The sequence below is a fragment of the Globicephala melas genome, chromosome 5 (genome assembly GCF_963455315.2).
Source record: "Globicephala melas chromosome 5, mGloMel1.2, whole genome shotgun sequence".
In the NCBI taxonomy this organism is placed as follows: domain Eukaryota; kingdom Metazoa; phylum Chordata; class Mammalia; order Artiodactyla; family Delphinidae; genus Globicephala; species Globicephala melas.
The window spans coordinates 87,233,963-87,260,931 of NC_083318.1; positions in this window are offsets into that span (position 1 = coordinate 87,233,963).

The following is a 26,969-nucleotide window of genomic DNA, read 5'->3' on the forward strand; positions in this document are numbered from 1 at the left end:
GCGGCCAAGAAGACTTGAAAGCGGGGCAGAATTACAAGAAACCAATTTCAGGAGGTAGACTGGAATTGCATGTAAAGCATAGGAAAAGAGGCAGAACGTCCACAATGATGCACTTGGCCAAAAAGGGCTTATGCGTTTTTTCCTGTATTCAGGAAAAAACGCATACGCACTTTTTGGGCAACCAAGCAAGCTTGCAAAGGAAATCTGCACTACAATGAAGTCTCACTGCCCCCCAGTCCAAAGGGCCATCTGAAAAAAGTGTAAAATCCAGAAAGGCAGGACAGGCCATGGAGAACTGGGAGCCTTGTTATGCTCATGGGCGGGATGTAAATTGCCAACAGCCACTCTGGAGAAGTGTATGGTGTTTCCTGTAACATCTAAAAAACAAAGCAACAGAGCCTAGGGCACTTCCACTTATGGTCCTATAGCTTAGGGAAATTAAAATCAAAAAGACACAGCCACCCCAATGTTTGGGACGGCTCTGTTTACAAGAACCTCGTTTACGGTACAAGTTCAATATCACAGAAAGTGAAAAATGGATAAAGAACTTGTGCTACTTACGTACAATGCAATATCACTCAGCAATGAAATCTATGTCATCAGGCCCATAGCAGCATAATGAGTGGATTCAGGTACGATGATTCTAAGTGAAATAAGTCACACAGAAAAAGAAACATCATAAGATATCACTACTAAATGGAATGTAAACTTGGCTACACAGGAACTGAATTACAAAACAGAACAGGGTCTGAAATGTAGAAAACCAACTTATGCTTGCTTAAGGGGAAAGGTGAGTTGGGGTGCTGCATAAAACCAGAGATTGAAATTAGCACAGATACCGTTCCATAAGCCAAATATGTAATAGACAAGAGCTACTCCTTGCTCAACGAAGTGGACTCTACACCCCATATTAAACGCCTAAGAATATACCTGCCTAGTAAGAATCTTAAAACCTATGGATTGATATGTCTCTGTAAGAGCATCAAGCGTGTGTACAGCGGCATAAATGCAGCAGTGATAGGATTGGTGAGGTTCGGTGAGCAAATGCAGACCCTTTGAAGTCATATTGCATGGTACCCATTCCATGGGTCTCAACTCTCCAGGTTTAAGGGATTCTTCCTTCAGCTAAAACATGCGTGTGCAACCCAGAGTATGATCCACCGTGTGATCGGGAAACGTGTTCAAATGTGTCTCAGTTTTCGTCCCCTGGTACTCGGGTGCAACATTCCAGACGCTTTACTAACACTCTCCCCACTTGGAGAGTCAGTGCCTTTAACCTCCTGTTTGGCCCAGTTTGCAATTTCTGCAGAAAAAGAACAGGAATAAGGAGAACAAATGAGAGACTATCTGTAGGTGTCTGGACGGGCAATTTTAACTCTCATTTCCCACCAGGAAGACGAATGAACCAAAGGCTCCGCATGCCATGCTGGGTCCAGATTAGGACCTGAAGAGATCCTGCAGTTTTGCGGCCAGCTCACAAGAAAGCGAGTTGAAGAAAGGAGCTCAGGGGCACTGTAATTCACAAACCTGCAGAGTTATAAATGACAGCTATCATCCAAAATTATACTGAAGTAAGGCTGCGAAGAGGACTTGAATGCGGGGCACAATTGCTGGAAACCGATTTCAGAAGGTACACGGGAGTCGCTCTTAAAGCATAGGAAAAGAGACAGAACTTGGAAAATAATGCACTTGGCAAAAAAGGGCATATGTGTTTTATCCAGAGCTCTCATAACCGAGGGGAGGAGATTCCCAGCAGGCCCCAACTGCCACCTGAGTGTTCCCGTTGCCAAGGCAACGTGAGCAAGCCAGGCATGAGTTACCTCACAGCAGAGGTCCCACCTCACAGAAGGGTGAGAAACCCAGCCAATATCAGACTCTCACCAGAGGGCCCACATCACCAAGGGGATGGGAACCAGGCAGGAGTGTCTTCACACCAGTGGGGCCACATCAGCGAAAGGTGACGTACTCAGCACATGTGTCCTCAAACCAGACGACCCACATCACCAAGGGCCTGGGAGTGAGGCAGGCAGGAGTAGCCTCACAACACTGGGCCCCTAGAATAAAAAAGTGAGGAATCCAGCAGTTGGAACCTCCCAGCAGGCGGCCCAGAGCACCGAAGCTATGGGATCCAGGCCACAGTGAACTCACAGAAGAGGGCCCATGTCATGAAACTGAGCAACCCAGCCATTGGGACCTCAGAGCAGGAGGCCCACATCCCCATGGGGATATAAATCTGGTAGGAGTGTCCTTGCACCACTGAGAACGTGTCAGAAAATTTTGGGAGACCTGCAGTTAGGGCCTGACGCCAGAGGACCCTCATCACCAAGGGAAGGAGGCTCCCAGCAGGCTCCAACTGCCACCAGAGGGCTGACGTCACCAAGGCGATGTGTGCCAACCAGGCACGAATGACCTCACAGCAGAGGGCCCACCTCAGAGAAGTGTGACGAACCCAGTCAGGATCAGACTTGCACCAGAGGGCCCACATCACCAAATGGAATGGAACCAGGCAGGAGTGTCCTCACATGAGTAGGGCCACATCATCTAAAGGTGAGGAACCCAGAACATGTGGCTTCAAACCATAGGACACCCATCACCAAGGGGCTGGGAGTGAGGCAGGCAGGAGGAGCCTCACAACAGAGGGCCCAAAAATAAGAAAGGTGAGGAATCCAGCAGTTGGAACCTCCCAGCAGGTGGCCCAGAGCACAGAGGCTAGGGGATCCAAGCCAGAGTGAACTAACACCAGACAGCCCACATCATGAAACTGTGAGCAACCCAGACATTGGGACCTCAGAGCAGAAGGCCCACATCCCCATGGTGATGGGAACATGACAGGAGTGTCCTGGCATCACTGGGCTCACACCAGAAAACGTGGGGTGCTCAGAAGTTAGGGCCTGACGCTAGAGGGCACTCATCACCAAGGGGAGGAGGCTCCCAGCAGGCTCCAGCTGCCACCAGAGGGCCAACGTCACCAAGGCGATGTGTGCCAGCCATGCAGGAGTGACCTATCAGCAGAGGGCCCACCTCACAGAAGGGTGAGGAACACAGCCAGGATCAGACTCTCACCAGAGGGCCCACATCGCCAAGGGGATGGGAACCAGGCAGGAGTGTCCCCACACCAGTGGGACAACATCATCGAAAGGTGAGGATCCCAGCACATGTAGCCTCAAACCAGAGGAACCACATCACCAAGGGTTTCGGAATGAGGCTGGCAGGACTGGCCTCACAACACAGGGTCCATAGAATATAAAAGTTGAGGAATCCAGCAGTTGGAACCTCCCAGCAAGTGGCCCAGAGCACCGAGGCTATGGGATCCAGGCCACAGTGAACTCACAGCAGAGGGCCCACATCATGAACCTGTGAGCAGCCCAGCCTTTGGGACCTCAGAACAGAAGGCCCACATCCCCATTGGGATGGGAACCTGGCAGGAGTGGCTTCGCACCACTTAGCACATATCAGAAAATGTTAGGAGCCCAGCAGTTAGGGCCCGACGCCAGGGAGCCCTCATAACTGAGGGGAGGAGACTCCCAGCAGGTTCCAATTGCCAACAGAGGGCCCACGTCTACAAGGTGGCATGCGCCAGCCAGGCAGTAGTGACCTCACAGCAGAGGGCCTATCTCACAGAAGGGTGAGGAACCGAGGTAGGATGAGACTCTTGCCAGAGGGCCCACAACACCAAGGGGATGGGAACCAGTCAGGACTGTCCTCGCACCAGTGGGGCCACATCATCGAAAGGTGAAGAACCCAGCACATGCGGCCTCAATCAGAGGACATACATCACAAAGGGGATGGGAGTGAGGCAGGTAGGAGTAGCCTAAAAACAGAGGGCCCAAAGAATAAAAAAGGTGAGGAATCCAGCATTTGGAACCTCCCAGCAGGCGGCCGAGAGCACAGAAGCTATGGGATGCAGGCAGGAGTGAACTAACACCAGAGAGCCCACATCATGAAACTGTGAGCCACCCAGGCGTTGGGACCTCAGAGCAGAAAGCCCACATCCCCATGGGGATGGGAACCTGACAGGAGTGTCCTGGCATCACTGGACTCACATCAGAAAATGTGGGGAGCCCAGCAGTTAGGGCCCGATGCTAGAGGGCCGTCATCACCGAGGGCAGGAGGCTCCCAGCAGGTTCCATGTGCCAACAGAGGGCCCACGTCGCCAAGGTGATGTGTGCAAGTCAGGCAGGATTGACCTCACAGCAGAGGGCCTACCTCACAGAAGATTGAGGAACCCAGCCAGGATAAGACTGTCACCAGAAGGCCCACATCACCAAGGGGATGGGAACCAGGCAGGAGTGTCCTCACACCAGTGGGACCACATCATTGAAAGTTGCAGAACCCAGCACATGTGGCCTCAAACCAGAGGACCCACATCAAGAAGGGGTTGCGAGTGAGGCAGGCAGGAAGAGCATCGCAACACAGGACCCATAGAATACAAAAGTTGAGGAATCGAGCAGTTGGAACCTTCCAGCAGGCGACCCAGAGCACAGAGGCTATGGCATCCAGGTCAGAGCGAACTAACAGCAGAGAGCCCACATCATGAAACTGTGAACAACCCAGCCGTTGGGACCTCAGAGCAGAAGGCCCACATCCCAATGGGGATGTGAACCTGGATGGAGTGTCTTTGAACCACTGGGCACACATCACAAAATGTGGGGAGCCCAGCCGTTAGGGCCTGACGCCAGAGGGCCCTCATCACCGAGGGGAGGAGACTCCCAGCAGGCTCCAAGTGCCACCAGAGGGCTCATGTCCACAAGGCGAGGTGAGCAAGCCAGGCAGGAGTGACCTCACAGCAGACGGCCCACCTCACAGAAGGGTGAGGAACCCAGCCAGGATCAGACTCTCAACAGAGGGCCCACATCACCAAGGGGATGTGAACCAGACAGGAGTCTCCTAAGACCATTGGTCCCACATCATCGAAAGGTGAGGAACCCAGCACATGTGGCCTCAAACCAGAGGACACACATCACGAAGGGGCGGGGAGTGAGGCAGGCAGGAGGATCCTCACAACAGAGGGCCTAAAAAATTAAAAAAGTGAGGAATCCAGCCGTTGGAACCTCCCAGCAGGCGGCCAAGAGCACAGAGGCTATGGGATCCAGGCCACAGTGAACTAACACCAGAGAGCCCACATCATGAAACTGTGATCAACCCAGCCGTTGGAACCTCAGAGCAGAAGGCCCACATCCCCGTGGAGATGGGAACCTAAGAGGAGTGCCCGAGCATCACTGGGCTCACTAAGAAAAGTTGGGGAGCCCAACAGTTAGGGCCTGACGTCAGAGGGCCCTCATCAAAGAGGTGAGGAGGCTCCCAGCAGGGTCCAAGTGCCACCAGAGGGCTCATGTCAACAAGGCGAGGTGAGCAAGCCAGGCAAGAGTTACCTGATAGTAGAGGGCCCACCTCACAGATGGGTGAGGAACCCAGCCAGGATCAGACTCTCACCAGAGGGCCCACATCACAAAGGGGATGTGAACCAGGCAGGAGTCTCCTAAGACCATTGGTCCCACATCATCGAAAGGTGAGGAACCCAGCACATGTGGCCTCAAACCAGAGGACACACATCACGAAGGGGTGGGGAGTGAGGCAGGCAGGAGGATCCTCACAACAGAGGGCCTAAAAAATTAAAAAAGTGAGGAATCCAGCCGTTGGAACCTCCCAGCAGGCGGCCAAGAGCACAGAGGCTATGGGATCCAGGCCACAGTGAACTAACACCAGAGAGCCCACATCATGAAAATGTGAACAACCCAGCCGTTGGGACCTCAGAGCAGAAGGCCCACATCCCCATGGAGATGGGGTCCTAAGAGGAGTGCCCAAGCATCATTGGGCTCACTAAGAAAAGTTGGTGAGCCCAGCAGTTAGGGCCTGACGCAAGAGGGCCCTCATCACTGGGGGCAGGAGATTCCCAGCACGCTCCAACTGCCACCACACAGCTGACTTCACCAAGGCAATGTGTGCCAGCCATGCAGGAGTGACCTATCAGCAGAGGGTCTCCCTCACAGAAGGGTGAGGAACACAGCCAGGAACAGACTCTCACCAGGGGGTCCACATAACCATGTGGATGAGAACCAGGCAGGAGTGTCCTCACACTAGTGGGGCCACATCATCGAAAGGTGAGGAACTCAGCATGGTGGCCACAAACCAGAGGACCCACATCACCAAGGGGTTGAGAGTGAGGTAGGTGTCTGGACGGGCATATTTAACACTCATTTCCCACCAGGAAGAGGAATTAACCAAAGGCTCAGCATGCCCTGCCAGAAGCAGATTAGGGCCTGAAGCAGTCTTGCGGGTTTGCGGCCAGCTCACAAGAAAGCGAGTTGAAGAAAGGAGCTCAGGGGCCCTGTAATTCACAAACCTGCAGAGTTATAAATGACAGATAATGTCCAAAAATATATTGAAGTAAGGCTGCGAAGAGGACTTGAAAGCGGGGCAGAATTTCAGGAAACCGATTTCAGGAGGTAGACTGGATTTGCATTTAAAGCATAGGAAAAGAGGCAGAACATCGACAATGATGCACATGACAAAAAAGGGCGTATGAGTTTGTTCCTGAATATATTCAGGAAAAAACACATACGCCCTTTTTGGCAAACCAAGCAAGCTTGCAATGGAAATCCGAACTACTATGAAGTGTCACTTCCCCCCGGTCTAAAGGGCCATCTGAAAAAAGTGTAAAATCCAGAAAGGCAAGACAGGCCATGGGGAAAAAGGAGCCTTGTTATGCTGATGGGCGGGATGTAAATTGCCAACAGCCACTCTGGAGAAGTGTATGGTGTTTCCTGATACATCTGAAAAAGAAAGCAACAGAGTCTAGGGCATTTCCACTTATGGTCCTATAGCTTAGGGAAATTAAAATCAAAAAGACACAGCCACCCCAAAATTTGGGATGGCTCTGTTTACAGGAACCTCTTCTACGGTACAAGTTAAATATCCCAGAGAACAAATAATTGATAAAGAAGTTGCGGTACTTACGTACAACAGAATACCACTCAGCAATGAAATCTGTGTCACCAGGCCTGTACCAGCATAATGAGTGGATTGAGGCACGATGATTCTAAGTGAAATAAGTCACACAGAAAAAGAAACATCATAAGGTATCACTAATGCACGGAATGTAAACTTGGCTACACAGGAACTGAATTACAAAACAGAACAGGGTCTCAAGTTTAGAAAACCAACTTATGCTTGCTTAAGGGGAAAGGTGAGTTGGGGTGCTGCATAAAACCAGAGTTTGAAATTAGCACAGATACCGTTCCATAAGCCAAATATGTAATAGACAAGACCTACCCCTTGCTCAACGAAATGGACTCAACAATGAGGTATCACCTCACACCTGTTAGAATGGGCATCATCTGAAAATCTACAAACAACAAATGCTGGAAAGGGTGTGGAGAAAAGGAAGCCTCTTCCACTATTGTTGGGAATATAAATTGATACAGTCACTATGGAGAACAATATGGAGTTTCTTAAGAAACTATTAATAGAATTACCATATGATACAGCAATCCCAGTACTGGACATATACCCAGACAAAACCATAAATCAAAAAGAGACATTCACCGCAATGTTCATTGCATCACTATTTACAATATCGAGGTAATGGAAGCAACCTAAATGCCCACAGACAGACGAATGCATAAAGATGTGGTACATATATAAAATGGAATATTACTAAGCCATGAAAGGAATGAAATTGGGTCATTTGTAGAGACGTCGATATATCTAGAGACTGTCATACAGAGTGAAGTAAGTCAGAAAGAGAAAAACAAATCTTGTATATTCATGCATATATGTGGAACCTAGAAAAACTGTACAGATTAACCGTTTTGCAAGGCATAAATAGAGCAACAGATGTAGACAACAATCGTATGGACAACAAGGGGGGAAAGCTCTTGGGGGGGTGGTGGTGGGAGGAGTTGAGAGATTGGGATTGGCATGTAAACATTTATATGTATAAAATAGATAACCAATAAGAACTTGCTGTATAAAAATATAAAATAAAATTCAAAATTAAAAAGAAATAAAATTTAAAAAACAAAACAGAAAAAACAATTATTCCCTTCACATACATGTATTTATATGAATAAATTATTTCCATGCTTATATCTGTAAATACAAAAAAGAGGAATAAATTCTACCTTGAACCAAAAACGAAAAAGAGAAAAAAAAAAACAGAACCCACCAGTTACTCAGAGGAAAACCGTATCAGGGCACTTGCTCCAGTTGTAAACAATTCTGAAGTTGGTCAGTGGTGGGGAATCGTCTCCCATTCAGCCAGCAGCCCCCACACAACAAGCGTCCTCATTGCAAAGCTGGGGCACCGTGCCGAGGCATCTGTGAGTGAACGTGAGCTGAGCCCCAGGCCAGTTGCTGCTGAACTGTTCCCACCCTTCCCAGGTAAAACACCTGAATATATACAAGGACTTGAAAGCCTAGAGGAAGGGCCATAGAGCCACATGAGTGACAGCATGCCAGCTGACTTGGTGCCTGCAGGCCAGCCAGGATGGCCCTGGCCCTGGGTGCTCTTCTGGAAGATTTCCATTTCCCTGCCTGAGATACCCGTCCTGTCCCTGCCCCCACTGCTTTTTTCCTTCCTCACCTCTGCCCAGGGAGAAATTCCAGCAGCAGGTATGGGTGACACATCCTCTTCTTTAGCAGGTGGCAGCCTGGCAACTGCTGCAGAAAGTCCAGCAGAGCCCCACTCACACTGGGCCACCCACAAAGCCGTGGCCTCTCACTCCCTCCCACCAGCCCAGCCCCGAGACTGCTGACAGGGCAGAGAAAATGGCGTCAGGCACAGCTGCAGGGGCTCTTGCTGCCTGGAGTGGTATTTATATTGATCTCAACCCAGGCACACCTGGGGAGGGCTGGCCGGCATGGTAAGGCTGCCCAGGTCAGCCAATCATCACCCCTCAGGGGCTCACAGTTGCAGAAAATGGAACTTGCTGAACCGGCCAGGTCCAAGGAACAGGTGTGGGCTCCTGAGAGTCAGGATAGACAAGGGGCTGCAGCTTTGGCTTGTTTTCTAATCATTTTATCTGGCCCATGAGTGGGAGACAACTTCAAGAAAAGCCTCTCCTAATGAGAGGAACCCAGGAGTCAGGGAGAGGAGGGGTGGGTGGTGGTTGGAGACAGAGGCCTGGTGCCCCGGGTGCAGTGGAAGTCTCTGGAAGACCAGGTGGAGGGAGGCCACACAGAGTGATGCCCAGGGTCACAGAGCTGTCGGAGCTGCTGTTTGTTAGTTCAAGTCCTGCTCTGAAGTGCTCTGTGTCAGCTCTGAGCGACAGGTGAGATGGGGGTGCTCTTCAGTGAGGGCTATGTGCACGGTTCCTGTGTGCCCAGCCCTGCCACGGTACCTGCAAGGGTAGCTCTGTATCCTGGGAGAGACCTGACCACGAGAGCCCCGTGGGCTGGGTTGGGGGTGGGGTACCTGCCCAGGAGAGCTCCATATCCTGGGATTGGCCTGACCACGAGAGCCCCATGGGCTGCTGGGGACCTGGTAAAGGATGTCAGGACAGTCAGTGAAGCCACCGAGGATATACCTCCAGTTGCTCCTAATTCCTACACCCTGCTGGTCATTCTACCAACCACCAGGACATGGTATTCTGTATTAGTCTTCAATGATGCCTTCTTTTGTATTCCATTAGTCCCAGAGTCACAAGAAATTTTGGCTTGTGAGTGGCAGGACTCAACATACAACTAAAACAATACTTCCGGGCCGTCTTGCCCCAAGGGTTCAAAAATTCCCACACCATCTTTGGGGAAAGCTTAGCTAAAGACCGAAAAGTTCTACCTCTGGAAAAGGAAACCCTCCTTCAATATGCAGACGACATTCTGATCACCAGCCCTACTAAGGAGGCCTCTGAACTACCAAGCCAATAAAGGATAGAAGTTGTCCAAGAAAAAGCTCAAATATCACAGACTGCGGTGACCTGCCTGGGCTTCATTCTCACAGAAGGTCGGAGAAGCCCATCCCAGGAAAGGGAAGAAACCATTTGCAGCCTTACCCCTTTCTAAAACTAGAAGACAGCTTAGGGGTTCCTGGGGAGGCCAGGGTTTGCTGCTTCTGGATCCCTAACTACAGTCTACTAGCTGGGCCTCTATATGAAACACTGAAAGGAAAAGATGATGATCCTTTTGAACAGAATCCAGAAGTGGCCTTTCAAGAATGGAAAGAGCAGTCAATTCAGACCCTTGCCCTGGAACTCCCTAATTGAGCTAAACCCTTTGACCTTTCCATTCCCGGTGAAAGGTGAATCGCCATTGGAGAATTAGTGCAAAAACTGGGACCACTTGAAATGGAACAACGCAAGAATGCCATCCAGGTAGGATAAACTACAGTCACCAAGGGGCTTGGCCCACTGCCACATCTGGCCAAGATACTGGCAGTATCTAAAAACCTGGAAATCAGCAGCCCAAAAGGCCACCTCCCTCCTAAGGGAAAAGGACCCCACGTGGTGATCCTAATCACCAACCATGCCCTGAAGTTGCAGGGTTCACTCCGTGGGCACACCGACCTCGAGTGAGGAGGCCCTCCAACTCCAACATCCAGAGAGATAACCGGGGGCAACAGGGCACCATGACGACTCGTGTGAACATCACTTGACCTGGAGTTTCTCTCATAAAACAACAATAGTGTGTCCCGAAGGAGTAGACTACTGCTTGCAGGACTTACTGCACCCGGAGGGGAGCTAATAATCTTGGCGGGGGAAACGTATATCACACTGTCACCATAGAAAAGCCTACAGACACCGTGATGATGGTGGCCAATAAGACCGGCTGGACTCCTGTTTACTTCAAAAGGCTGTTGACTCAGTGGCCATCATGGTCCTTGATCACCACTGACCCTGGACTGTCTGGGAGTTGAGCGGGCAGGGCTCTGACACCTGGTGCTGTTTATACGTTAATTCAGGGGCCTAATTGAAGAAAGAGCAGACTACTGGTCAGAGCATCTAGGCTGGCAGAAACGGTCAGCCTAAAGTGGCCGAACAAATGTGGGGCGGGGTGAAACCAGCCCCCACAGCGTCTCTGCACATCTCTTTCCTGGACCCTTAAAAGTCATTAGAATCTATAACACTTCCAATGCTGGTGCTCAGGCGGACGAGCAGGGAGGCAGGGGTCCTGGGGCCAATCAACGTCACCTGGAGGCTGCTGGGGAGAAGTTCTGACCCTCGTCCCCTGGTATGAGGGCTCCCAACTCAGCACTCAGCAGTTACAGAAGAAGGGTCTGCACCCTCAGCACTCCAAGAATGAGGAACGGGACAAAAGGCAGAGGAGGGGTTTGTCCCCAGCAAAGCCCATTAAAAATCCCTGGGAGATAAAAATAGAATCTGGGCAATAAAGTCAAGTCTGACCTTTTTTATCCTTTGTGCTTTGTCTAATTTCACGTGCTCCTAGGGTCCCGCATGCAGAGGTTCCACACCCGGCACTTCAGACCAGATTTCCTAGTGCAGAATAGCTGGGTCGACACCTCAGCTCCTGGGGCCCAGTGCAGACTCCGAGATATAGAGCCTGAGCTGCAGCCAACCCGGCCCTCGAGTGCTCCGCCCCCTCCCTCCCACTGACTCTGACAGGATCTCTACACAGCAGCCCAGCCCACAGCCCACGGGGCAGTGCATGCTCTCACCTCTCCATTCTCTGATCAAAATATAAAGTTTCCTTTGCTTGTGAACCAAACTCAGTCTCGATCTGTTGGCCCCAATGACACTGGGCAGGGGGACACTTGTTGGGGTCCACTCTGGAGGATCAGTAACAGAAATTGAGACTATTGTAACTTCAATGAACAGATGTGTGAGCCAAACTGTAGTTAACATAGAACAGTTTATAAGGCTCGGGTAAAATAAGATGTTTCTAACACTTCCATTTGATATTTCCATCACTTTATTATAAGCAAGTTCAGTGAAAAGGTTTGTCTTATTTGTCAGGTCAATATTAGAGAAATGAAGTGATTTCTTTCCAAGGATGTACATCTAATAATCTTGGTTAAAGCTTCAATCTTGTTTTAAATGCTTTTCCATTGAAAATGATACCTCTCTCTCAGCTCCCCCATTTCTGAGAAGTATAAAATCTTATAATTTATTATTACCAAAGGGGAAAGGTGGGAGGAGGGATAAATTAACAGTTTGGAATTAACACATACACACTGCTATGTATAAAATAGATCATCAACAAGGAACTACTGTATAGCACAGGGAACTACACTCAATATTTTGCAATAACCTATAAGGGGAAATAATCGGAAAAAGAATAGATATTTTTATTGACATCATCTATCAATGACAGTTAAAGTGTAACCTAAGGGAAGCCGGTGGTGAGTGCTTCTGACCCTGAAGACTTCAATCATCTAAAGTTTGGACTCTGCCTACTTCCCAAGGCCCTTAATGAACATATGTGTAGCCGTAGCTTAAAAAATTCCCCAGTTTGGGTTTCGGGGAGACACTGATTTTGAAAAAGCCCTGGTGTTCTCCTTACATGAATGGGACTCTTCCTACTGCTAAAACATGTCTGTCACACACAGAGGATGGTATACCGTCTGATCGGGAAGAGTTTGGAAAAGGCATCTCATCTCCTCATCTCCTGGTGCTCGGGTTCACCCCTCCAGCGTCTTTACTAACAGTCTCCCCACTTGGAGATGTCAGCACTGTCAACATCCTGTTGCGTACAGTTTGGAATTTGTCCAGAGGATGAAGCGGAAGGATGAGGAACAATGAGAGACAAGTCCTAGGTGTTCAGACAGGCACATGTCACTCTAATTTCCAATCAGGAAGACGAATTGACCAAAGGCTAGGGTTGCCCATGGAAACAGTATAGGGCTTGAGGAAATCCCACTGCTTTGTGGCCAGTTCCCATAAACACAAGTTGAACAATGGAACTCAGGGGCAGTAAAATTCACGAAACTGCAGAGTTGAAAATATCTATCACTGAAAAATGTCTTGAGGAAAGTCAGAGAAAAGGATTGGTAAGCAAGGGAGAATGGCAGGAAAGGGATTTGAGGAGGTAGAAAGGACTCGCCATTAAGCACAAGAAAAGGGGCTGAACATTGCCAACATTGCAGTTGGCCAAAAAGGCTGTATGCGTTTTTTTCTGTATATATTCAAGAAAAGGGCATACACTTTTTTAGCCAACCAAACAGGTGGGCACTGGAAATCAATACTACAAAAGATATCACTTCGCATCAGTCAGAAGAGCCATCCTCATAAAGTGTAAACACCAGAAATGCAGGACAGGGCAAGGAGAAGAGGGAGCCCTGTGAGGCTTATAGTGGAAATGTATATTGCCAACGGCCATTCTGGAGAAGTGTATTGTGTTTACTAAAGCATCTAAAAAATGAGCTACAGAGCATAGGGCACTTGCACTCATGGGCGTATGTCTTGGGAAAAACAAAAATCGAGAGGACACAGGCACCCCAATGTTTACTGCCTCTCTGTTTAAAAGATCCTCGACTAGGATATAACTTAAATGTCTCTGGAGGGAAAAAATGGATAGAGATGTGGTACTTATGTAGAGTGGAATATTACTCAGCCTGGAAATCAATGAAATATGGCCAGTTGTAACAACTCCGGAGGAGTTACGTATGATCATTCTAAGTGACATAATTCAAAAAGAAAAAGACACATATCATAAGATATCACTTAAAGGTGGAATCCAAAATGGCTACACATGAAATAAATTACAAAACAAAAACATAGTCAAATATGTAGAAAACACGCGTAAGGCTGCTAAACGGGAAAGGTGGGGAGGGGTGAGGCATCATCCAGGAGGTTGAAATTAGCAAAGATACCATTCCAAATGCCAAACTGGTAATCAATAAGGCCTACACGGTAGCTAAAAGAACTGCACTCAGCACACTCAAGTCACCGGAAAAGAATATATATGACTGGTAAGAATCTGAAAAAGAATTTATTGATGTCTCTCTGTATGTGAATCAAGTGGATGTACAGCAGCAAGAAATAGAGCTTTGAAAATCAGCTGTAACCAATATAGTAATAAATTGAAAAAAATAAACGACAGAGAGAAAGAGAAAACCTCTTACAACTTTTCCTCAGGGACGGTGATGCAACATGGATTGAACACATCTAGACCCACAGCAGGATGACACATAAGGCTGGAAACTGTTCGTGCTAAGAGAAATGTGAGGTTGGGTGAGGAAATGCACACCCTTTAAAGTAATACTACCTGGTACCCATTCAATGGGTCCCAAATCTGCAGGTTCAAGGGATCTTCCTACAGCTAAAACATACATGGAAAACCCAGAGGACTGTACACCATGTGATCGGGAGATGTGTCTAAAATGCACCTCATTTATCCTCTCCTGGTGCTCCTGTTCATCATTCCAGCCACGTTACTTAGAATCTCCCCACTTAGAGAATCAGCACATTTAAACTTCTGTTTCACACATTTTGCAAATTGTGAGGAGGATGAACGGGAAGAGGGGGAACCAATGAGAGAATAGTTGTAGGGGTTTGGACGGGCATATGTCACTCTAATTTCCCATTAAGAATAAGAATTAAAAAAAGGCTCAGCCCGCCTTGCCAGAGCCAAAATAGGGCCTGAAGCAATCCTGTGGCTTTGAGGCCAGCTCACAAAAGAGCAACTTAAAAAATGGAGCTCAGGGTCACTGCAATTCACAAACCTGCAGAGTTATAAATGAAAACTAACATCCAAAACTATGTTGAGGTAAGGCAAAGAAGAGGATCTGAATGCAAGACAGAATTGCAAGAAACAGATTTCAAGAGATAGATTGGACTCGTCTTTAAAGCACATGAAAAGCGGCAGAATTTCGACAATGATGCAGTTGGCCCAAAAGGGAGTATGCATTTTTTCCTGAATATATCCAGGAAAAAACGCATACACACTTTATGGGCAACCAAGCAAGCAAGCAATGCAAATGTGCACAACAAAGAAGTCTCATTTCCCACCGGTCAAAAGGGCCATCCGAAAAAATTGTAAAAACCAGAAATGCAGGACAGGCCATGGAGAACAGGGAGCCTTTATACGCTGATGGACAGTGTGTGAACTGCCGAGAGCCACTCTGGAGAAGTGTATGGTGGTTCCTAAATCATCTAAAAAACAGAGCTACAGAGCATAGGGCACTTCCAATCATGGAAGTATATCTAGGGAAGTCTAAAAATCAACAAGACACAAGCACACCACAGTTTAGGGCTACTCTGTTTACAAGAACCTCAACTTCAGTACACCTTAAATATCCCAGGAAAGAGAACAATGGATAAAGAAAATGTGGTACTTATGTACAATGGAATATCTCTTCACCATGAAATCAATGTAATAAGGCTAGTAGAAGGATAAAGAGTGGATTTAGGTCCGATAATACTACTTGAAATAAGTCAAACAGAAAAAGAAACATATCATAAGATATCACTTATAGAGGGAGGATAAATATGGCTGCACAAAAAATGAATTACAAAACAGAACAGTGTCTCACATTTAGAAAACACACTTATGTCAGCTTAAGGGGAAAGGAGAGGTGGGGTGATGCATAAAACCAGAGTTTGAAATTAGCACAGATACCATTCAATAAACCAAATAGGTATTAGACAAGATCTACACCTTGCTCAATGAACTGGCCTCAACACACCCTATACACCGCAGAGAAATATATCTGAGTAATAAGAATCTTAAAACCCATGTATTGATATATCTCCATAAGGGAATCAAGTGTGTGCAGAGCGGCCAAACACAGCAGTGAAAATGAGCTAAACCCCATTATAGAAATAAATTTTAAAACCAAAACACAGAAACAATGAAAGAGAGAAAAATTCTTACAAAATTCACTCAGGGGCTGTGATGCAACATGGAATGACCACATATAAACCCACAGCTGGATAAGACATAAGGCTGGACACTTGGGGCTGAGAGGATTGGTGAGCTTTGGTGAGCAACTGCCGAAAGTTTAATGCAATACTTCATGCTACTCATTCCAAGGGTCCCAACACTCCAGGTTGAAGGGAATCTTCCTACAGCTAAACCATGCATGGGAAATCCAGCGGATGGTATACCATATGATCGGGAAAGGTTTCTAAAACGCACCTCATTTTCCTCTCCTGGGGCTCGAATCAACATTCCAGCCACTTTACTAACAACATCCCCACATGGAGAGTCAATGCCTTTAAGTTCCAATATCGCACAGTCTGCAGTTAATGCGGAGGATGAATGGGAATAGGGGGAACCAGTGAGAAAATAGCTGTAGCGGTTTCAAAGGGCACATGTCACTCTAATTTCACAACAGGAAGAAGAATTAACCAAAGGCAGAGCAAGGCACCCCAGAAGAAGAACAGGGCCTGAAGAAATCCTGTAGATATGAGGCAAGATCACAAAAATGAGAGCTGAAAAATGGAGCTAAGGGCCACTGCAATTCAAAAACCTGCAGAGTTATAAAGGCCAATTATTTTCCAAAAGTATATTGAGGTAAGGCTATGAAGAGGCACTGACAGCAAGGCAGAATTGTAGGAAACCGATTTCAAGAGGTAGACTAGAACTGCATTGAAAACATATGAAAAGACTCAGAATGTCGACAATGATGCACTTGGCCAAAAAGGGCGTATGCGTCTTTTCCTGAATATATTCAGGAAGAAACGCATATGCGCTTTCTGGCCAACCAAGCAAGCTTGCAAAGGAAATCTGCACTACAATAAAGTCTCACTGCCCCCCAGTCAAAAGGGACATCTGAAAAAAGTGTAAAATCCAGAGGGCAGGACAGGCCATGGAGAACTGGGAGCCTTGTTATGCTGATGGGCGGGATGTAAATTGCCAACAGCCACTCTGGAGAAGTGTAGGGTGTTTCCTGAAACATCCAAAAAACAAAAAAAAAGCCTAGGGCACTTCCACTTATGGTCCTATAGCTTAGGGAAATTAAAATGAAAAAGACACAGCCACCCCAAAGTTTGGGCCAGCTCTGTTTACAAGAATCTCGTTTACGGTACAAGTTCAATATCGCAGAAAGCGAAAAATGGATAAAGAAGTTGTGGTACTTACGTACAATGCAATATCACTCAGCAATGAAATCTATGTCATCAGGCCCATAGCAGCATAATGAGTGGATTCAGGTACGATGATTCTAAGTGAAATAAGTCACACAGAAAAAGAAACATCATAAGATATCACTACTACATGGAATGTAAACTTGGCTAAACAGGAACTGAATTACAAAACAGAACAGGGTCTCAAATGTAGGAAACCAACTTATGCTTGCTTAATGGGAAAGGTGAGTTGGGGTGCTGCATAAAACCAGAGATTGAAATTAGCACAGATACCGTTCCATAAGCCAAATATGTAATAGACAAGAACTACTCCTTGCGCAACGAAGTGGACTCAACACCACATATTAAACGCCTAAGAATATACCTGACTAGTAAGAATCTTAAAACCTATGGATTTATATGTCTTAGAAAGAGAATCAAGCGTGTTTCCAGCGGCATAAACGCAGCAGTGATAGGATTGGTGAGGTTCGGTGAGCAAATGCAGACCCTTTGAAGTCATATTGCATGGTATCTATTCCATGGGTCTCAACTCTCCAATTTTAAGGGATTCTTCCTTCTGCTGAAACACGCATGTGGAACCCAGAGTATGATCCACCGTGTGATCGGGAAATGTGTTCAAATGTGTCTCAGTTTTCGTCCCCTGGTACTCGGGTGCAACATTCCAGACGCTTTACTAACACTCTCCCCACTTGGAGAGGCAGTGCCTTTAACCTCCTGTTTGGCCCAGTTTGCAATTTCTGCATAACATGAACACGAATAGGAAGAACCAATGAGAGACTAGCTGGAGGTGTCTGGACGGGCAAATTTGACTCTCATTTCCCACCAGGAAGAGGAATTATCCAAAGGCTCAGCGTGCCATCCCGGAACCACACTAGGGCCTGAAGCAATCCTGCGGTGTTGCGGCCAGCTCACAAGAAAGCGAGTTGAAGAAAGGAGCTCAGGGGCACTGCATTCACAAACCTGCAGAGTTATAAATGACAGCTATCGTCCAAAAATATATTGAAGTAAGGCTGCCAAGAGGACTTGAAAGCGGGGCAGAATTGCAGGAAACCGATTTCAGGAGGTAGACTGGAATTGCATGTAAAGCATAGGAAAAGAGGCAGAACGTCCACAATGATGCACTTGGCCAAAAAGGGCGTATGCGTTTTTTCCTGAATATATTCAGCAAAAAACGCATACGCACTTTTTGGGCAACCAAGCAAGCTAGCAAAGAAATCTGCACTACAATGAAGTCTCACTGCCCCCCAGTCAAAAGGGCCATCAGAAAAAAGTGTAAAATCCAGAAAGGCAGGACAGGCCATGGAGAACTGGGAGCCTTGTTATGCTGATGGGCGGGATGTAATTTGCCAACAGCCACTCTGGAGAAGTGTATGGTGTTTCCTGAAACATCTATAAAACAAAGCAACAGAGCCTAGGGCACTTCCACTTATGGTCCTATAGCTTAGGGAAATTAAAATCAAAAAGACACAGCCACCCCGAAGTTTGGGACGGCTCTGTTTACAAGAACGTCGTTTACGGTACAAGTTCAATATCACAGAAAGTGAAAAATGGATAAAGAAGTTGTGGAACTTACGTACAATGCAATATCACTCAGCAATGAAATCTATGTCATCAGGCCCATAGCAGCATAATGAGTGGATTCAGGTACGATGATTCTAAGTGAAATAAGTCACACAGAAAAAGAAACATCATAAGTTATCACCGCTACACGGAATGTAAACTTGGCTACCCAGGAACTGAATTACAAAACAGAACACGGTCTCAAATGTAGAAAACCAACTTATGCTGGCTTAAGGGGAAAGGTGAGTTGGCGTGCTGCATAAAACCAGAGATTGAAATTAGCACAGATACCATTCCATAAGCCAAATATGTAATAGACCAGAGCTACTCCTTGCTCAACCAAGTGGACTCAACACCCCATATTAAACGCCTAAGAATATACCTGCCTACTAAGAATCTTAAAACCTATGGATTTCTATGTCCCCGAAAGAGAATCAAGCGTGTGTACAGTGGCATAAACGCAGCAGTGATAGGATTGGTGAGGTTCGGTGAGTAAATGCAGACCCTTTGAAGTCATATCGCATGGTACCCATTCCATGGGTCTCAACTCTCCAGGTTTAAGGGATTCTTCCTTCAGCTAAAACATGCATGTGGAACCCAGAGTATGATCCACCGTGTGATCGGGAAACGTGTTCAAATGTATCAGTTTTCGTCCCCTGGTACTCGGGTGCAACATTCCAGACGCTTTACTAACACTCTCCCCACTTGGAGAGTCAGTGCCTTTAACCTCCTGTTTGGCCCAGTTTGCAATTTCTGCGGAAAATGAACAGGAATAGGGAGAACCCATGAGAGACTAGCTGGAGGTGTCTGGACGGGCAAATTTAACTCTCATTTCCCACCAGGAAGAGGAATTAACCAAAGGCTCAGCGTGCCATGCCGGAACCACATTAGGGCCTGAAGCAATCCTGCGGTGTTGCGGCCAACTCACAAGAAAGCGAGTTGAAGAAAGGAGCTCAGGGGCACTGTAATTCACAAACCTGCAGAGTTATAAATGACAGCTATCGTCCAAAAATATATTGAAGTAAGGCTGCCAAGAGGACTTCAAAGTGGGGCAGAATTGCAGGAAACCGATTTCAGGAGGTAGACAGGAATTGCATGTAAAGCATAGGAAAAGAGGCAGAACGTCCACAATGATGCACTTGGCCAAAAAGGGCGTATGCGTTTTATCCTGAATATATTCAGGAAAAAACGCATACGCCCTTTTTGGCCAACCAAGCAAGCTTGCAAAGGAAATCTGCACTACAATGAAGTCTCACTGCCTCCCGTCAAAAGGGCTATCTGATAAAAGTGTAAAATCCAGAAAGGCAGGACAGGCCATGGAGAACTGGGAGCCTTGTTATGCTGATGGGGGGGATGTAATTGCCAACAGCCACTCTGGAGAAGTGTATGGTGTTTTCTGAAACATCTAAAAACCAAAGCAACAGAGCCTAGGGCACTTCCACTTATGGTCCTATAGCTTAGCGAAATTAAAATCAAAAAGACACAGCCACCCCAAAGTTTGGGACGGCTCTGTTTACAAGAACCTCGTTTACGGTACAAGTTCAATATCACAGAAAGTGAAAAATGGATAAAGAATTTGTGGTACTTACGTACAATGCAATATCACTCAGCAATGAAATCTATGTCATCAGGCCCATAGCAGCATAATGAGTGGATTCAGGTACGATGATTCTAAGTGAAATAAGTCACAGAGAAAAAGAAACATCATAAGATATCACTACTACACGGAATGTAAACTTGGCTACACAGGAACTGAATTACAAAACAGAACAGGTCTCAAATGTAGAAAACCAACTTATGGTTGCTTAAGGGGAAAGGTGAGTTGGGGTGCTGCATAAAACCATAGATTGAAATTAGCACAGATACCGTTCCATAAGCCAAATATGTAATAGACAAGAGCTACTCCTTGCTCAACGAAGTGGACTCTACACCCCATATTAAACGCCTAAGAATATACCTGACTAGTAAGAATCTTAAAACCTATGGATTTCTATGTCTCCGAAAGAGAATCAAGCGTGTGTACAGCGGCATAAACGCAGCAGTGATAGGATTGGTGAGGTTCGGTGAGCACATGCAGACCCTTTGAAGTCATATTGCATGGTACCCATTCCATGGGTCTCAACTCTCCAGGTTTAAGGGATTCTTCCTTCAGTTAAAACATGCATGTGGAACCCAGAGTATGATCCACCGTGTGATCGGGAAACGTGTTCAAAAGTGTCTCAGGTTTCGTCCCCTGGTACTCGGGTGCAACATTCCAGACGCTTTACTAACACTCTCCCCACTTGGAGAGTCAGTGCCTTTAACCTCTTGTTTGGCCCAGTTTGCAATTTCTGCGGAAAATGAACAGGAATAGGGAGAACCAATGAGAGACTAGCTGGAGGTGTCTGGACGGGCAAATTTAACTCTCATTTCCCACCAGGAAGAGGAATTAACCAAAGGCTCAGCGTGCCATGCCGGAACCACATTAGGGCCTGAAGCAATCCTGCGGTGTTGCGGCCAGCTCACAAGAAAGCGAGTTGAAGAAAGGAGCTCAGGGGCACTGTAATTCACAAACCTGCAGAGTTATAAATGACAGCTATCCTCCAAAAATATATTGAAGTAAGGCTGCCAAGAGGACTTCAAAGTGGGGCAGAATTGCACGAAACCGATTTCAGGAGGTAGACAGGAATTGCATGTAAAGCATAGGAAAAGAGGCAGAACGTCCACAATGATGCACTTGGCCAAAAAGGGCGTATGCGTTTTTTCCTGAATATATTCAGGAAAAAACGCATACGCCCTTTTTGGCCAACCAAGCAAGCTTGCAAAGGAAATCTGCACTACAATGAAGTCTCACTGCCCCCTGTCAAAAGGGCTATCTGATAAAAGTGTAAAATCCAGAAAGGCAGGACAGGCCATGGAGAACTGGGAGCCTTGTTATGCTGATGGGGGGGGATGTAATTGCCAACAGCCACTCTGGAGAAGTGTATGGTGTTTTCTGAAACATCTAAAAAACAAAGCAACAGAGCCTAGGGCACTTCCACTTATGGTCCTATAGCTTAGTGAAATTAAAATCAAAAACACACAGCCACCCCAAAGTTTGGGACGGCTCTGTTTACAAGAACCTCATTTACGGTACAAGTTCAATATCACAGAAAGTGAAAAATGGATAAAGAATTTGTGGTACTTACGTACAATGTAATATCACTCAGCAATGAAATCTATGTCATCAGGCCCATAGCAGCATAATGAGTGGATTCAGGTACGATTATTCTAAGTGAAATAAGTCACACAGAAAAAGAAACATCATAAGATATCACTACTACACGGAATGTAAACTTGGCTACACAGGAACTGAATTACAAAACAGAACAGGTCTCAAATGTAGAAAACCAACTTATGCTTGCTTAAGGGGAAAGGTGAGTTGGGGTGCTGCATAAAACCAGAGATTGAAATTAGCACAGATACTGTTCCATAAGCCAAATATGTAATAGACAAGAGCTACTCCTTGCTCAACGAAGTGGACTCTACACCCCATATTAAACGCCTAAGAATATACCTGACTAGTAAGAATCTTAAAACCTATGGATTTCTATGTCTCTGAAAGAGAATCAAGCGTCTGTACAGCGGCATAAACGCAGCAGTGATAGGATTGGTGAGGTTCGGTGAGTAAATGCAGACCCTTTGAAGTCATATCGCATGGTACCCATTCCATGGGTCTCAACTCTCCAGGTTTAAGGGATTCTTCCTTCACCTAAAACATGCATGTGGAACCCAGAGTATGATCCACAGTGTGATCGGGAAACGTGTTCAAATGTGTCAGTTTTCGTCCCCTGGTACTCGGGTGCAACATTCCAGACGCTTTACTAACACTCTCCCCACTTGGAGAATCAGTGCCTTTAACCTCCTGTTTGGCCCAGTTTGCAATTTCTGCGGAAAATGAACAGGAATAGGGAGAACCAATGAGAGACTAGCTGGAGGTGTCTGGACGGGCAAATTTAACTCTCATTTCCCACCAGGAAGAGGAATTAACCAAAGGCTCAGCGTGCCATGCCGGAACCACACTAGGGCCTGAAGCAATCCTGCGGTGTTGCGGCCAGCTCACAAAAAAGCGAGTTGAAGAAAGGAGCTCAGGGGCACTGTCATTCACAAACCTGCAGAGTTATAAATGACAGCTATCGTCCAAAAATATATTGAAGTAAGGCTGCCAAGAGGACTTGAAAGAGGGGCAGAATTGCAGGAAACCGATTTCAGGAGGTAGACTGGAATTGCATGTAAAGCACAGGAAAAGAGGCAGAACGTCCACAATGATGCACTTGGCCAAAAAGGGCGTATGCGTTTTTTCCTGAATATATTCAGCAAAAAACGCATACGCCCTTTTTGGGCAACCAAGCAAGCTAGCAAAGGAAATTTGCACTACAATGTAGTCTCACTGCCCCCCAGTCAAAAGGGCCATCTGAAAAAAGTGTAAAATCCAGAAAGGCAGGACAGGCCATGGAGAACTGGGAGCCTTGTTATGCTGATGGGCGGGATGTAAATTGCCAACAGCCACTCTGGAGAAGTGTATGGTGTTCCCTGAAACATCTAAAAAACAAAGCAACAGAGCCTAGGGCACTTCCACTTATGGTCCTATAGCTTAGGGAAATTAAAATCAAAAAGACACAGCCACCACAAAGTTTGGGACAGCTCTGTTTACAAGAACCTCGTTTACGGTACAAGTTCAATATCACAGAAAGTGAAAAATGGATAAAGAAGTTGTGGAACGTACGTACAATGCAATATCACTCAGCAATGAAATCTATGTCATCAGGCCCATAGCAGCTTAATGAGTGGATTCAGGTACGATGATTCTAAGTGAAATAAGTCACACAGAAAAAGAAACATCATAAGTTATCACTGCTACACGGAATGTAAACTTGGCTACCCAGGAACTGAATTACAAAACAGAAGACGGTCTCAAATGTAGAAAACCAACTTATGCTGGCTTAAGGGGAAAGGTGAGTTGGCGCGCTGCATAAAACCAGAGATTCAAATTAGCACAGATACCATTCCATAAGCCAAATATGTAATAGACAAGAGCTACTCCTTGCTCAACCAAGTGGACTCAACACCCCATATTAAACGCCTAAGAATATACCTGCCTACTAAGAATCTTAAAACCTATGGATTTCTATGTCCCCGAAAGAGAATCAAGCGTGTGTACAGCGACATAAACGCAGCAGTGATAGGATTGGTGAGGTTCGGTGAGCAAATGCAGACCCTTTGAAGTCATATTGCATGGTACCCATTCCATGGGTCTCAACTCTCGAGGTGTAAGGGATTCTTCCTTCAGCTAAAACATGCATGTGGAACCCAGAGTATGATCCACCGTATGATCGCGAAACGTGTTGAAAAGTGTCTCAGGTTTCATCCCCTGGTACTCGGGTGCAACATTCCAGACGCTTTACTAACACTCTCCCCACTTGGAGAGTCATTGCCTTTAACCTCTTGTTTGGCCCAGTTTGCAATTTCTGCGGAAAATGAACAGGAATAGGGAGAACCAATGAGAGACTAGCTGGAGGTGTCTGGACGGGCAAATTTAACTCTCATTTCCCAACAGGAAGAGGAATTAACCAAAGGCTCAGTGTGACATGCCGGAACCACACTAGGGACTGAAGCAATGCTTAGGTGTTGCGGCCAGCTCACAAGAAAGCGAGTTGAAGAAAGGAGCTCAGGGGTACTGTAATTCACAAACCTGCAGAGTTATAAATGACAGCTATCGTCCAAAAATATATTGAAGTAAGGCTGCCAAGAGGACTTGAAAGCGGGGCAGAATTGCAGGAAACCGATTTCAGGAGGTAGACTGGAATTGCATGTAAAGCATAGGAAAACAGGCAGAACGTCCACAATGATGCACTTGACCAAAAAGGGCGTATGCGTTTTTTCCTGAATATATTCAGGAAAAAATGCATATGCCCTTTTAGGCCAACCAAGCAAGCTTGCAAAGGAAATCTGCACTACAATGAAGTCTCTCTGCCCCCCGGTCAAAAGGGCCATCTGAAAAAAGTATAAAATCCAGAAAGGCAGGACAGGCCATGGAGAACTGGGAGCCTTGTTATGCTCATGGGCGGGATGTAAATTGCCAACAGCCAATCTGGAGAAGTGTATGGTGTTTCCTGAAACATCTAAAAAACAAAGCAACAGAGCCTAAGGCACTTCCACTTATGGTCCTATAGCTTAGGGAAATTAAAATCAAAAAGACACAGCCACCACAAAGTTTGGGACAGCTCTGTTTACAAGAACCTCGTTTACGGTACAAGTTCAATATCACAGAAAGTGAAAAATGGATAAAGAAGTTGTGGTACTAACGTACAATGCAATGTCACTCAGCAATGAAATCTATGTCATCAGGCCCGTAGCAGCATAATGAGTGGATTCAGGTACGATGATTCTAAGTGAAATAAGTCACACAGAAAAAGAAACATCATAAGATATCACTACTACACGGAATGTAAACTTGGCTACACAGGAACTGAATTACAAAACAGAACAGGGTCTCAAATGTAGAAAACCAACTTATGCTTGCTTAAGAGGAAAGGTGAGTTGGGGTGCTGCATATAACCAAAGATTGAAATTAGCACAGATACCGTTCCATAAGCCAAATATGTAATAGACAAGAGCTACTCCTTGCTCAACGAAGTGGACTCAACACCCCATATTAAACGCCTAAGAATATACCTGACTAGTAAGAATCTTAAAACCTATGGATTTATATGTCTCCAAAAGAGAATCAAGCGTGTGTACAGCGGCATAAACGCAGCAGTGATAGGATTGGTGAGGTTCGCTGAGCAAATGCAGACCCTTTGATGTCATATTGCATGGTACCCATTCCATGGGTCTCAAGTCTCCAGGTTTAAGGGATTCTTCCTTCAGCTAAAACATGTATGTGGAACCCAGAGTATGATCCAACGTGTGATCTGGAAACGTGTTCAAATGTGTCTAAGTTTTCGTCCCCTGGTACTCGGGTGCAACATTCCAGACGCTTTACTAACACTCTCCTCACTTGGAGAGTCAGTGCCTTTAACCTCCTGTTTGGCCCAGTTTGCAAGTTCTGCGGAAAATGAACAGAAATAGGGAGAACCAATGAGAGACTAGCTGGAGGTGTCTGGACGGGCAAATTTAACTCTCATTTCCCACCAGGAAGAGGAATTAACCAAAGGCTCAGCGTGCCATGCCAGAACCACACTAGGGCCTGAAGCAATGCTGCGGTGTTGCGGCCAGCTCACAGGAAAGCGAGTTGAAGAGAGGAGCTCAGGGGCACTGTAATTCACAAACCTGCAGAGTTATAAATGACAGCTATCATCCAAAAATATATTGAAGTTAGGCTGCCAAGAGGACTTGAAAGCGGGGCAGAATTGCAGGAAACTGATTTCAGGAGGTAGACTGGAATTGCATGTAAAGCATAGGAAAAGAGGCAGAACGTCCATAATGATGCACTTGGCCAAAAAGGGCGTATGCGTTTTTTCCTGAATATATTCACGAAAAAACGCATACGCACTTTTTGGCCAACCAAGCAAACTTGCAAAGGAAATCTGCACTACAATGAAGTCTCACTGCCCCCCGGTCAAAAGGGCCATCTGAAAAAAGTGTAAAATCCAGAAAGGCAGGACAGGCCATGGAGAACTGGGAGCCTTGTTATGCTGATGGGCGGGATGTAAATTGCCAACAGCCACTCTGGAGAAGTGTATGGTGTTTCCTGAAACATCTAAAAAGCAAAGCAACAGAGCGAGCCTAGGGCACTTCCACTTATGGTCCTATAGTTTAGGGAAATTAAAATCAAAAAGACACAGCCACCCCAAAGTTTGGGACGGCTCTGATTACAAGAACCTCGTTTACAGTACAAGTTCAATATCACAGAAAGTGAAAAATGGATAAAGAAGTTGTGGTAGTTACGTACAATGCAGTATCACTCAGCAATGAAATCTATGTCATCAGGCCCATAGCAGCATAATGAGTGGATTCAGGTACGATGATTCTAAGTGAAATAAGTCACACAGAAAAAGAAATATCATAAGATATCACTACTACACGGAATGTAAACTTGGCTACACAGGAACTGAATTACAAAACGGAACAGGGTCTCAAATGTAGAAAACCAACTTATGCTTGCATAAGGGGAAATGTGAGTTGGGGTGCTGCATAAAACCAGAGATTGAAATTAGCACAGATACCGTTCCATAAGCCAAATATGTAATAGACAAGAGCTACTCCTTGCTCAACGAACTGGACTCTACACCCCATATTAAACGCCTAAGAATATACCTGACTAGTAAGAATCTTAAAACCTATGGATTTATATGTCTCCGAAAGAGAATCAAGCATGTGTACAGCGGCATAAACGCAGCAGTGATAGGATTGGTGAGGTTCGGTGAGCAAATGCAGACCCTTTGAAGTCATATTGCATGGTACCCA